This window comes from Equus asinus, chromosome 4 (genome assembly GCF_041296235.1).
Source record: "Equus asinus isolate D_3611 breed Donkey chromosome 4, EquAss-T2T_v2, whole genome shotgun sequence".
Taxonomy (NCBI): Eukaryota; Metazoa; Chordata; class Mammalia; order Perissodactyla; family Equidae; genus Equus; species Equus asinus.
The window spans coordinates 22,985,810-22,998,276 of NC_091793.1; the positions used below are offsets into that span (position 1 = coordinate 22,985,810).

The following is a 12,467-nucleotide window of genomic DNA, read 5'->3' on the forward strand; positions in this document are numbered from 1 at the left end:
GGATCCCTTTCAGCACCTTGACGCCCCTTATCTTGTTCCAGCTGTTCCAGCCATCACACGCCTCTTCCAGTTTCTCAGTACCGCTTGTTGCTTCTGACTATATTTCTTACTGTTACCACGTTCACGAGATGCTTCCTTCGTGCCGGGCACCGTGCTACGCGCCTCGTCCAGTCTGCAGAGTACATACTCTCTCAGCTCTTCTCTCCCACTGCTGAATCATCCAACCACCCCCAAAACTTATCTGTCCTTTTATCACATTTCAATGTCATTCTAACTCAACTCGTCCTTCTCACAAAAGCCCTGCCCGTCGAGGTGGAGCGGTGGCACACACACAATCAGCCTCATCTTAAAGCCGAGCAAATGGACTGATTTATGGATTCACTCAGTTGCTGGGGGTGATGTGCCTGCTCACCCTTAATCCTCTCCACCATCTAAGGAGTTAGGTATTATCCTCGCCATGTTGCAGATGAAAAATCAAGACTCTGAGAGGTGCAGCAGCCAGCCCAATGTCATACAGCTAGCGCCCAGCGGAGGAGGACTTGAATTCAGGTTGGTTTGATTCAAGGGCCATGCTCTCTCCCACTGCCCCTGCCCCTGCCAGGCATAACCCTTGGGATCTGTTGGGGCCGTTTGAGAGTCTCATCTTTAGAGGATGCTCCATCACGCCCCGTGGGCAGCCCCAGTTGGAATCCTGTGCCCTCCTCCCTTTCTTCTGCCCTCCTACTTTTAAATCCTAAGACAAACTGGGAAGAGAGTGGCAGAGGGTCTCCCTGCACTGGGTCACTGCCTGTGAGGGTCCTGGGTCTGGGCTAGAGATCATCCAGCAGGAAGAAAAACAGGTTCAATCAAATCCAGACCACCACAGTAATGGCTGTTATTCCTGGGGTGTTTTTTTTGAGGAAGATTAGCCTTGAGCTAACATCCACTGCCAATCCTCCTCTTTTTGCTGAGGAAGACTGGCCCTGAGCTAACATCCATGCCCATCTTCCTCTACTTTCTATGTGGGACGCCACCACAGCATGGCATGCCAAACGGTGCCGTGTCCACACCCGGGATCCAACCCAGCGAACCCTGGGCCGCTGAAGCGGAAGGTGTGCACTTAACCACTGCGCCACTGGGCCAGCCCCTGTTATTCCTGTTTTTGAGACGCTTCCTTTGTGAACCTGGTATCTCACAAAATTCTATGAGGTGAGTGTCTTTATCACCCTGTTTTACAGATGAGCAACCTGAGGCTCAGAGAGGCCATGCCATTTGCTCAGGGCGCCCTCACCGACGCTATGTGTGTATGAGCATTTTCTGCCGCTTCACTGCCACTAGGTGTTCTCATTTTTTAAGATCGGCTAATTTTCTAGGCAAATGACATTACCTTATTTAAATTTTCTTTTCTCTGAATATGAATGAGCTTGAATCCATTCCCATACGCTTGTTGACCAGTTGGGTTTCTTCTTTTGTGAATTATCTCTTCGTGTTTCCCGTCCGTTTTATTTTAGATAATACATTTCTATGTTTGCAAACTGATATTTTAGGGCCCTGAAACTTAGTCCAGGGCATATTCCCATTTTTCTCTGCCTCCTGCATCATTTTGCCTCACATTTTCCCCCTAACAGCTTCAGTATCCTTGGAACTTTGCCACTCCCAGTCTGAGTCCTGTCCGTGCCCCCCGCCTGTAAGACCATGAACTTGGGCACCTCCAATTTGTCTGCTGCACACCTGCCTCCCAGCTGCTCTGGGCTTCTGTTAGAAACAACCACCACGGCCACAACACCCATGGCAACAGTCAAGGTCACCGCAAGGTCATTCTCCAATCACAACCTGAGCTCGGCCGCCTCCCCTCCCCAACCACAGCTCTGGCCGGCTCCCACCATGCTCCTTGGTCCTCCCCTCCACTTGAGGAGGGGGCGGGGGCATCTGCTTCAACCCTCGCACCTGTCCTTTCCCCTTCCTCCCAGTCCCTGGAGAAGCTGTCCCTCCTCTGGCCTCTCCTCTTTCCTGGAAGCTCATGCCCACCGCCAGCCCCGTCCTCTCTCTCAGCACCAAAATTTCCCCAAGTGGCTATCGTCTCTAACAACCCCCGCCCCCACCCAGGCTTTTTCTTCCCTTTTACGGCCCAAATCTGAAGTCATCTCCACTGACTGCCGCTGAGTTCTCCCTGCCCCCTCACCTCCCAACCCCCTAGCCTGGTTCCTGCCCCCACAGTCCTCTGAAGGGACTCTTGCCAATGTCCCAGCGACCTCTTTGTTGCTAAATCCAAGGTCCATTTTCCATTCTAATCTCTCTTGTCCTTTGCCAGCACTTGACCTTGCTGCTCTCCTCTCCTTTTCCCCTCCTCCTCTTGAGACTCTCTTTCCCCTTGGCTTCCAAGGCTCGGCTTCCCTCCCACCTGTTCGGTCTCTGTCCCCGGTCCCTCAGGACCTCTCAGTGGTTTGTGATGCTCATGGCTCTGGCCTTTGCCTTCTCCTCCTCTCCCTGGGGAATCTAATTCCCCCTGGAGACTTCAGGTGCCATCTGATGCTGATGACTGACAAATCTCTCTCGGCTGCTCGCATCTGTCTCTCATGGACCAGATCTGCTCGAGCATCTGCACGGCAGACATGGACTGCCCCAGCCCTTCCCCTGCACGTCCAACCCAACACTGTCACAACGCAACCCAGTGTCACCCTCTCAACCTGCACCTCCCTTCATTTCTCTAATGGGCTGGTGACATCACTTTCCACTCAGTCACTCTAGAGAGAAACCAGGGCATCATCCTTGCTTCATCCCTCTCGCTCACTCCCACAGCTAACCAGTCACCAAGTCTCGATGATCTCATCTCCTGAACTTCTCTCATCCTCTCTCTCTTCTCGCAGCCTTGGCCTCCGTTCAAGCCACAGCATCTCTCTCCTGGACAATCGCAATGGCCTCGTGCTCGGTCTTTCTGCCTCCAGCACCTTCTAATCCAGACTCCATGCAGAAGATAGAGGGAGCTTTTTAAAACCTAAATTTGACCGAGACACTCCTCTGCTCAGACCCTTCCCGGGCTCCCCACTGCCTTTAGAACAAATCCAAACTCTTTTCACAGACCTTCTAGATCTGACCTCTGCCGACTCTGCAGTCTCAGCTCTCAACGCTCCCTCTGGGCTCCAGCTGTTGTCACCTCTGCCCTCACATTCATCACGCCTTTCACATCTCCACTCCCTCCCCAGCTTTGGTTTGTCCCTCAATACTCAGTTCAGATGTCACTTCCTCCAGTGAGCTTCCCAAGTAACCCCCAGCCGACTCAGGTTCCCGTCAGTCCTCCTGCTGGGATGTCTGCCCTCACCTCCTGCCACAATAACAATTTTCTCTATGGGCTGGTATTCTGTGTTTTTGTGGCTCTCTCCTCTTAAACTACAAGCTGTTTGAGGACAAGGACTACATCTTTTCATTTTTGTGTCCCCCGTGCCTAGCCTGGGGCATGGCATGTAGTAAGGACACGATAAATGTTTATTGGATGAATGGCATGTAGTAAGGACACGATAAATGTTTATTGGATGAATGGGTGAGTTGTCCTTGCTCCACTGGGGCCTGTCCTAGGCTCCAGCAGAGGGTCAGGTTGTGGCGGGGGCGGGAGGGAGGAAGAGGCGATGGTCAATTTCCTAAACAATCCTTTGGCTCCTGACAGTGGGGCCCTGTTCATTTCACTGGCTGCTCATCCTGCCCTGCATAAGAGCAAAGACAGGCTTCTCTGGGGACCCTGTGGCTCCCCTTTGTTGCTACTGCATCCCAGGGACAATTTGATTTGGCCTGTTCATGACTGTGATTTGCAACAGAGTTCCAGGAACCCCAGGGACATAAAGGAGGACACCAGGACAGAGTGTGGCTAATTCACGCTTCTGGCAAGTTTGGTTGTCCATCGAGTTGTGCCCTCATTCTTGCTGAGGCTCCCCTCCTCCTCTTCCCCACCACCTCGCTCACTAGGCCTCGCTCTTCCTGAGCCCAGGAAGCCCACCTCCCTGAGGGCTGAAAGGGCACCTGTGTCCTATCGCACGCCCAGCTCCTCCCTTCTCCTGATAACTCTGCCCAGGCTCCGCTGTAGAGGGGGTTGCCAGGGCTGATTGTGCCAGGGGTCAGTCATAGCTTCCACCTCCTGGCCAGAGTGGATTGGCTCGAGGGTGGGCACACAGCCCAAGTTGGCCCAATGAGAGTCCTCTCCAGGAACTAAGGAAGGAGGTCAGTCCATTTCTGATGGTGAGAGCTGTGGGTAGCGAGGGGCTATGTTCCTCATTCCTGAGCAGAAGAAGCCAGAGAACAGAATGAGATGGATGTGCAGAAACATAGAGGCCATGGAGGGTCCGGTCAGGGTTCACCCTGAGGCCCTTCTAGCATGTGGCTGGTCATCTCTTCCTTGGATTCTGGGAGATTCTCTGGTTACTTTCCAGTCATTTAGCCTATTGCCTATGCTAATTTGAGTTGGGTTTCTGTCACTTACTATCAAGAGAGTCCTGCTCATTCTGGTTTCTTCTTGATCCCATAGAACCATGTCCCTCTTTACCCAGTTCCCTCTTTCGAGACTCTCTAAAATTATGGTTGTATTGGCATATTAAATTAATTTATATACATTTTAGTCACCTTTATGGTAAAGAATGGCTGGGAATACGATTTGTAGTTAATTAAGCAGGGAAGTTGCTATTGTCACAAACAAAGCAGAACCTTGTTGCCTTGTCAAACAATGTGGAAGTCAACTGGGGCATTCACAACTATTCTGGTTCCTCTCCTCTGGCCACATGATAGGACTGCATTTCCCATCTCCCTTGAAATTGGGTATGGCCATGTGACATGCTTCAGCCAATGAAAGGTGAGCAGAAGAATCAGGTGTCACTCCTGAGCAGTAGCTTAAGAGTCGGGGCGTGATATTTGCCACGCCCAGAGCCCCTGCCACAGTGGTCATGGGAGCCCACCCTGAGGAGGAGCCCCTCAGCCTGGGCTCCTGAGTGACCATGATAAGCGAAACCCCATCCCTCCCACACCGGACACACAGTGTGAATGAACACGTTAAGTTGTGTTAAGCCAACGAGGTTGAGGGGTTCTTTATTATTACGGCATTCCCTCGCTGCTCCTTACTCACAGAGTCAGGGACAGGATCCACTGTAATTTCATGATTTCTTCAGGAAAACCATATTTGTTTATATTCCAGCACTTCTTTTTTTTACAATAAATGATCATCCGTGTAGTTGAGGCAAGTTCGTATTAAATTGCAAACTTTAAGGACAGGAATTGAGCTATCTTTCATGTCCCCACACTGAGAGTGAAGCTGTGCACATAGTAGGTACTTCATAATTATTGGCTGAAGAAACTGAAATGAAGATGAGAAGCCCAGGGAGAAAGAGGAAAGGGATGAAGGCTGTGTGCATTCTGACCCCCAAGAATCCCACACTGGTCCCCTACCCCAAGACGCCAGACTCCGCATGATCGCCAGCACATGTTCTGCACCAGTGCCTGAAATGCCCTCCGCTTGGCTTCCCCAAACCCTCACGACCCTTTGGGACCCAGGTTCGGGCCAGCTTCTTGGCCCTGGCCCTGAGAACCAGCCTCTCCTCAGGCCACGGTCTGTCCCGCGAGCACCTGATCTGGGCTGAGGGGCCCCCAGAGTGGGGAAACCCTGCCTTTGCTGGCCAGAACTGGCTTTCCCCCTTAGGATGGGAACACGTGGCTGCTGCCTCACAGCTAAAGGTCACCTGCTCTCATTTCCTTCCTGAGGAGTGCACAAACCCCAACGGCCCCCTCCTCAAGTCATAAGCCACACCATTAGTGTAATCATTACACAGCTTCCTTGTGGCCTCTGTGCCCTCCAGGCACCCCTCCCACAGCAGGAGAGAGATTTTTTTTTCCACATCACTTCCCTGCTGTAACCCTTCCGGTTATAAGCCACTGCCCGCAGGACAAGCTCTGCACCCTTAGCCTGCCACTTGAGACCCTTCACGCTCAGCCTCTGTGACTCACCTGCCCCTCACCTGCTCACGCACCAGGTTCTAGCAGTGGTCAACCCCCTGCAGTTCTTCACACAATCCATACAAACTCATGATGTTGACCTTTCCACCTGGAATGTTCTTACTTTCCCAATCCAGCTGGCAAACTCCTATTCAACCTTTGAAACCCAACTCAAGAACAAGGGTTGGTAAATTTTTTTCTGTAAAGGTCCAGATGGAAATATTTCAGGCTTTGGGGGCCAGAAGCTTTCTGTCACAATTGCTTGACTCTGCCATTGTCGAAAGTATAGGCCTATGTAAACGAATGGTGTGGTTGTGTTCCAACAAATCTTTGTTTACAGAACAGGTGGCAGGCGGGATAGGCCGCCCACCCCTGCTCAAGAGTTATCTCACAAAGCGCCCCCTGGACAGAGTTTGACAATGCCTTCTCTCAATCCCTCTATACCTGACTGTAATGATTCTATAGTTGAGATGATTAAATGGGGTGGTGGTCATACCATCGTCTTTCACCTGGGTTTCTGTAGGAGTCTCCTCACTGGTCTTCCAGCTCTGCCTTGTCCTCATAGACTATTTTTATAGAACAAACACGATCTGTTAAAATGTAAGTCTGATCAGGTCACTCCTCTGCTCAAAAACTTCCCCTGGCTCCCCATTTCCCTTGGAGTGAAAGCCAAAGGTTGAAAATGGTCTACAATGTCCTCCAGGCCCTGACCTCCCTTTGAGCTCATCGCCCAGGGGGCTCCCGTTCCCTCACTCCACTCCAGGCACAATAGCCTCCTCGCTTTTCCTGAAACAAGCCAGGGAGACTCCTGCCTCAGGGCCTTTCCTCTTGCCGTCCCCTCCATCTGGAACACTCTTTCCCAGGTTATCACGTGGCTGCTCCTTCATCGCCCTCAGGTTTTTACTTAAATGTCTCCCTTTCAGTGAGGCCTCCCCTGGCCACCCTGTTTAAAACCGCAACCCTCCTGTCTCTCCTCCCTGCTTTTACACCAGAGCCTTTCTCACCCTTTACCACACTATAGTTTTTCCCAACTTTCTAATTACAAAAATGTTCAAACACACAGAAAATGGAAGGACCAGCGCAATGGCACCTCTATACACAACTCCATGTAAAACACTCAAACGTTTTTTGAAACTAAGATGCTAACATCATGATGTGTCACCCAAAGACTTCAGCAAAACACGCTCTGTGTTCGATTTCTCTATCTCGTTCATTGCCTGTCTTTCCCCACAAGACCGTGAACGCCACCACGGCAGGGATTCTGTCTATTTTGTTCGCTGTGGTTGCCTCAGCACCAAGAACGTTGCCTGGCACATAGTGGGTGCTTCTATAGTGCAGGGAAAGAAAAGACAAGACAGGTCCCGATGAGGTTCTGCCTCTCACCGACATGTGACTCGGGATCATCTCCCCTCAGAGAAGCTTGGTGCCTCCACCCACAAAGTGGGGATCATAGTACTGCTTCTCAGGGCTGTTGTAAGGATCAGACAAGGTCACGGTGGAAGATGACACTGTCAGCATGTTCGTTAAACTTCCCTCTAACTCCTTGAGGGAGGGGACTTGGTCTACTCTGACCCTCTAGACTCTGGGTTCCTTGAAGGCGGACACTTGGGTCCGTGATGTTTGCAGCTTCAGGGCCTAGCACAGCCCTCAAGAGGAGTTCTTTTTCTTTTTTTTTTTCTTTTAGTTTTTTTTTTGTTTTTAAAGGTTTTATTTTTTCCTTTTTTCTCCCCAAAGCCCCCCGGTACATAGTTGTATATTCTTTGTTGTGGGTCCTTCTAGTTGTGGTATGTGGGACGCTGCCTCAGCGTGGCCTGATGAGCAGTGCCATGTCTGCGCCCAGGATTCGAACACAACGAAACACTGGGCCTCCTGCGGCGGGGCACACGAACTTAACCACTCGGCCACGGGGCAAGGCCCTCAAGAGGAGTTCTTTGACTTGAACTACTCCAATGCAAAATCCAGTGGACACTCAACAGAAAGTACTCCCTCATGCCTACTTGCCCCCTCCGTTTACCTTGCTTGCGCAATCAATGCTACCTAATATCTCCCTATTCTTCACCTCTTGCTTTATCCACTCATTTAACAGTTTTCACCAGAAATACCTAGAGGAGGGGCACCCAAGTTCATCAGGCCCTGAGATTCTATTATTTCTTTCTATTCTATTTTATTCTTCCGTGGGTCTCTGAGTCTTTCTGACACTCTGATCCAGATGATTGGTCTCTCTCTCTTCCTTGGCCATTTCTGTATTTCGGATTCAGCTGTGTGTCTGTGTTGCCAAACTCGCCCTGCAGAGCCACCTGGAATATAAGGTTGGGTGTTTGCTGAAGCCTAGCTCTTCCTGTTGAACTTACACGTATCTCAGGTCAGATTGCTCAGTAGTGGGTGGAACGCCTGGCCTTTTGCAAGATCCCTGATAACCATCGCCCTAACTGCACATGTTTGGGGTGTGGAGGGCAAGATACTTTCAGTGAGAATTCTGAGTCTTCATCTCATTCTCTTGAGCAAAATTTTAATCTTAGGTTAAGGGCAGTTTCCTCACCTGTAAAATGCAAACGAGTAACCACAATCTCGAGGTAACAGATGTGAAGTCAAGTTACTTTGTAACTGGTAAAGCTCTGTACAAAAATTAGTTACTATGGTGAGTTTTATTAACCTATCTAGGTTCTTAACTAAACCTTGCTCCAGTTGCATTGGCTGCCCCCAGTCTGGGAACTCATATCTTTGGACAGACTGAGGAGAAATCGCTCCTTTTCACAGTAATTAACAACAGCAATTACACTTCCCACCTGGACAGAGAGTAGTTTGGAGAATTTATCTAGATCTAGGATTGGGGAAGAAAAGCGGAAGAAAAGTTGACCAACCAAGCCCAGTGGGCTGGAGAGGGACCTGATCTGCTCAGTCAGAAGCAGATCTGCGAATAAAACCCAGTCTCCTCACTTCTTTCCAGCGTACTTCATCCCCAGCATTACTAATCATAACAACTGCCATTTATTGAAACCCCACTACGTGCAGGCACGGGGACCAATGTATCTCCAGTCGGCACAACAACCCTGGAGGGTGTCACTGTGCCCGCGTCTGAGACGAGGACCTCACAGAGACTAAGTCATTTGCCCAACTTTCTACTGAAAGTGCTAACATACTTCCTGAGATCGCCTTGGGGTAGGGCTGCCAGATAACAGTGAATAATTTTTTAGCCTAACAATACTTAGTGGTTTTTACGTATACTAAATATTGGCTGCTTAGCTGAAATTCAAGTTAACCTGGGCGACTCGTAATTTTATTTGCTACATCCGGCAACCCTAGTTTGGGGGTACGCTGCAAAATCAAAGCAGGTTCCTCTTGTCACACCCTATGTCTTCGTTGGTTTTATTTTCTCTTTACGAGCCGTCATTAACAATAGGTTCAGACATCAGGCTTCGACCATTTCAGGAGGCGGAGGGCGAAGAAGGGTATCTCCTGCCCCGCATCAACATGTCTGCCAACGAGCCGTCACCGGGCCCTTTTCCGCCCCGCACCGACATGGCTGCGCCCCGCCGCCGAGGATTGGCTCCAGCCCGAAGCCCAGTCCCCCTCGGCCGTGGGAGCCCCTTCTATTGGGCAGTTGTGAAAGACGGCGGCGCCCCGCCCCGCCTTCCTCGTGCGCAGGGCTCGCGGCGCGGGGGCGGGGCTGCCGCCGCGGCCTGGGCTTCGGGCTTCTGTGATTGGCGGAGAGAGGGGGAGCCATCACGTGGCCCGGGGCCCGTTTGTTGGCGGAAGTAGAAGGAAGTAGAAGTGCTGAGTAGGCTGAGGTGAGTGACGCCGTAGGGGAGGCGGGGCCTGGGGGGCCCTTCCCAAACCTCTTCCGCGCCCCAGGCGCTGTGGTCTCCACCCGCCCCTTCGTTGGGATCTATCCCGTGTTCCCGATTCTGAGGCATGTCTTCCATGGCCCCGTGTGTAACCCCTGAGTACTCCTAGTTTTCTCCCTTTGGTCCCCCAGTGTCCCCAACTCCCATCCCGTGACCGCTGTTGTGTGCTGTCGAACTTGTAGCCCCAGGGACCTCAGCTTCGACCCTGGGGCCTCCTCAGTACCCCAGCCTCCCCTGTGTGTCTCCCCTCTATCCCTCGCTTCCTGGGTGGCCCCCCTCGTCGTTTCCCCCATCTCTCAGTGCCTCTTGGTACCCCCAGCTTTCACTCTGGGCCGCATTGATTGTCCCCACCTTCCTTCCTGTGCCTTTCTTAGTGCTCCCGACTTTTCTGCCTCTGTATTCCCACTCGACCCCCCATGTCGCCTGTCTCCCTTCTGCGTTTCTCCATTTGTCTCCGCTGTTCTCCATTTTACTGTTTCTAACTCCTTTTCTGACTCCCTGCTTCTCCCTGCTTATTGTCTCTCCTGCGCGTGCAGATTTCGTCTGCGCCTGCTCCCTCCTTCCCCACAGCCTCATTACCCCAGAGTCTGCCAACCCCCCAATCCTGTGTCCACCTCCTGCGCCCACAGGTGACCTGGAAGCTGGTGACAGGGAGCGTGTGACCCGTGTGGCCATGTGACTGGGACGGGCAGGCCCGTGAGTGTGGGACAGGGAGGGCACAGGGCTCAGGGATCTGTGCCCGTTTTTTTAATGGACTATTCACATGACCCCAAACAAATACCTTCCCTTAGCACGTGGGTCTTTCCCTCACCTGCCCTCTTCCCCGCCAGGCAGGATGTTGGGCAGGTTTGGTTTGGCAACACAGATGCCCCACCCTTGGGCTGAGTGCAGTGTTTTTGTTATTGTCTCTGCCTTAAAATGTTCCTGGAGCTGGGTCCAAGTCTCAGTTTCCTCATCTGTGACAGGGTGATTGTATTTCCTGCCCCTCCTAAGGCTGCCATGGGGTTCAAAATGGGAGAAAATGTGGAAGGCAAACCTTTGTAACCAGTGTGGTCCTGTACAAAGGTGTGGTCTTGCTGCTGTGTCGTAGGTGGGAAAGCGAAAGGGATGGAATGAAAAATCAAGGAGGGAAAGACAAGGAGAAGGTCCATTGCCTTTCCTTGAGCATTTGTTTGTATTTATTGATCATCTGTGAGTCAGGCTCTGTCATATGTTATCCTTACCGTTCCTTCCTTCCTCATTTGTTTAACAAACACTAACGGACTGTTTACTGCCTTGTGGACTACCCTTGATGTAGCCAATGTTATTCTCATTTAACATAAGGAAGAGAGGGCGGAATGAGTTGCCTGAGGTTACGAGGATTGGTGAGTTGGAGCTGGAATCTGAACACAGTACTTTGTGACACCACAGCCTGTGTCATTGCCTGCTGAGAAAGGGTCATTACTGTTGTCTCGGGGCCCAGGGCGCTTTTTCTCCTTTTCACGGTTACTGTCTCGTTAGATGACAGTATCCCCCAAAGGGCATTTCCTTCTCACTCAGCACGGTGACATCACTAAGAGACAGAGGAAGGAGGAATTTAAATGCTGTGTGTGTGTGTGTGTGTGTCTGCACATACGTACCAGGTGTGTGTGTAGGGGGGTGAGGGGCTGTACCCAAGGGGAGACCCTGTGTTATGGGCTTCACTTCGTACTCGGTGGTTCCAGGGAGAACATTTTAATAGGTCTGTGCCTTAAATGCCTCTCCTCTTTTTTTGTCCATTCTCGTTTTTTTTGGTGATCTCATCCAGCTCATAGCTTAAGTACCGTCTCTACTCTGACAACTCCCGAATTTATCTGTCCAGTCCAGTCCGGACCTTCCTCTGAATGACAGACTCACGTATATAGTTGCTTGCTCAGCACCTCAATCTCAGGCATTTCAAACTTAAAGTATTTAGAATTAAGCTCTCGCTATGTACCTCCTTCATCCCTTCCCCCACCCTCCTCCCAAATCTCTCCGTCCCACTCACTTTCCCATCCTTAGGAAATGGCAGTATTCTTCTTTCCGTTGCTCAGGCCAAAGCTGTGAGATTCTCCTTGATGCCTCTCTACACCCTGCATCCAGCAGAGTGGTCTGTTAATGTCGCCTCTTTGCTTCAAGCCCTGCCATGGCTTCCCCTCTCACTATCCATGCCTGACCCCCTGTTACCTCTCTGACCTCATTGTTGTCCTTGCTGTTCCTGGCATTCACCAGGCATGCTCCAGCCCCAGGGCCTTGGCGCTTGCTCTTCCCTCTACCTGGGAAACTCTTCACCTAGATATCCATACAACTTTTGCCCTCATTTCCTTTAAGTCTGTATTCAAGATCAAGTTCTTGGTGAGGACTTCCATGTTCACCCTATCTGAAATTTCCCTTTCCACCTGGACACTTCCTGTCTCCCTTCTCTGGTTTATCTTTCTCCTCAGCACCTAATCAGCATCTAGAACCTATGGATATGTTTTGCCTGTTTATCTTCTCTGTTGTCCCCTCTCGTATTAAAATATGAGTTCTCGGAGGGCAGAGGTTTTGTCTGTTTTGTTCACTAATCTGTTCTCAGCAGTTGGAACAATGCCAGCCGCAGAATAGGTCCTTGATAAATATTTGTAGAATGAATCATAACATGAGCCACCCTGTACCAAGCCACCGGCCCACAGATCTCGT

The 12,467-nt window shown here is 51.0% G+C and overlaps 1 protein-coding gene across 10 annotated transcripts in view; it reads left to right on the forward strand.

Annotated features, from left to right (window-relative positions):
* The first annotated feature begins 9,613 nt into the window (after positions 1-9,613).
* Positions 9,614-12,467, forward strand: part of PLA2G6 (phospholipase A2 group VI) — a 55,726-nt gene continuing 52,872 nt past the window's right edge. For 2 of the 10 annotated variants that reach the window (XM_014851274.3, XM_070506888.1), the window contains exon 1: positions 9,614-9,734. The gene's annotated coding sequence lies outside the window, so the exon portion shown is untranslated. Of the gene's footprint in view, positions 9,735-10,374; positions 10,488-12,467 lie in introns of those variants that run through there. The other 8 variants (XM_014851269.3, XM_070506887.1, XR_011502594.1 and 5 more) reach the window with 7 other exon arrangements.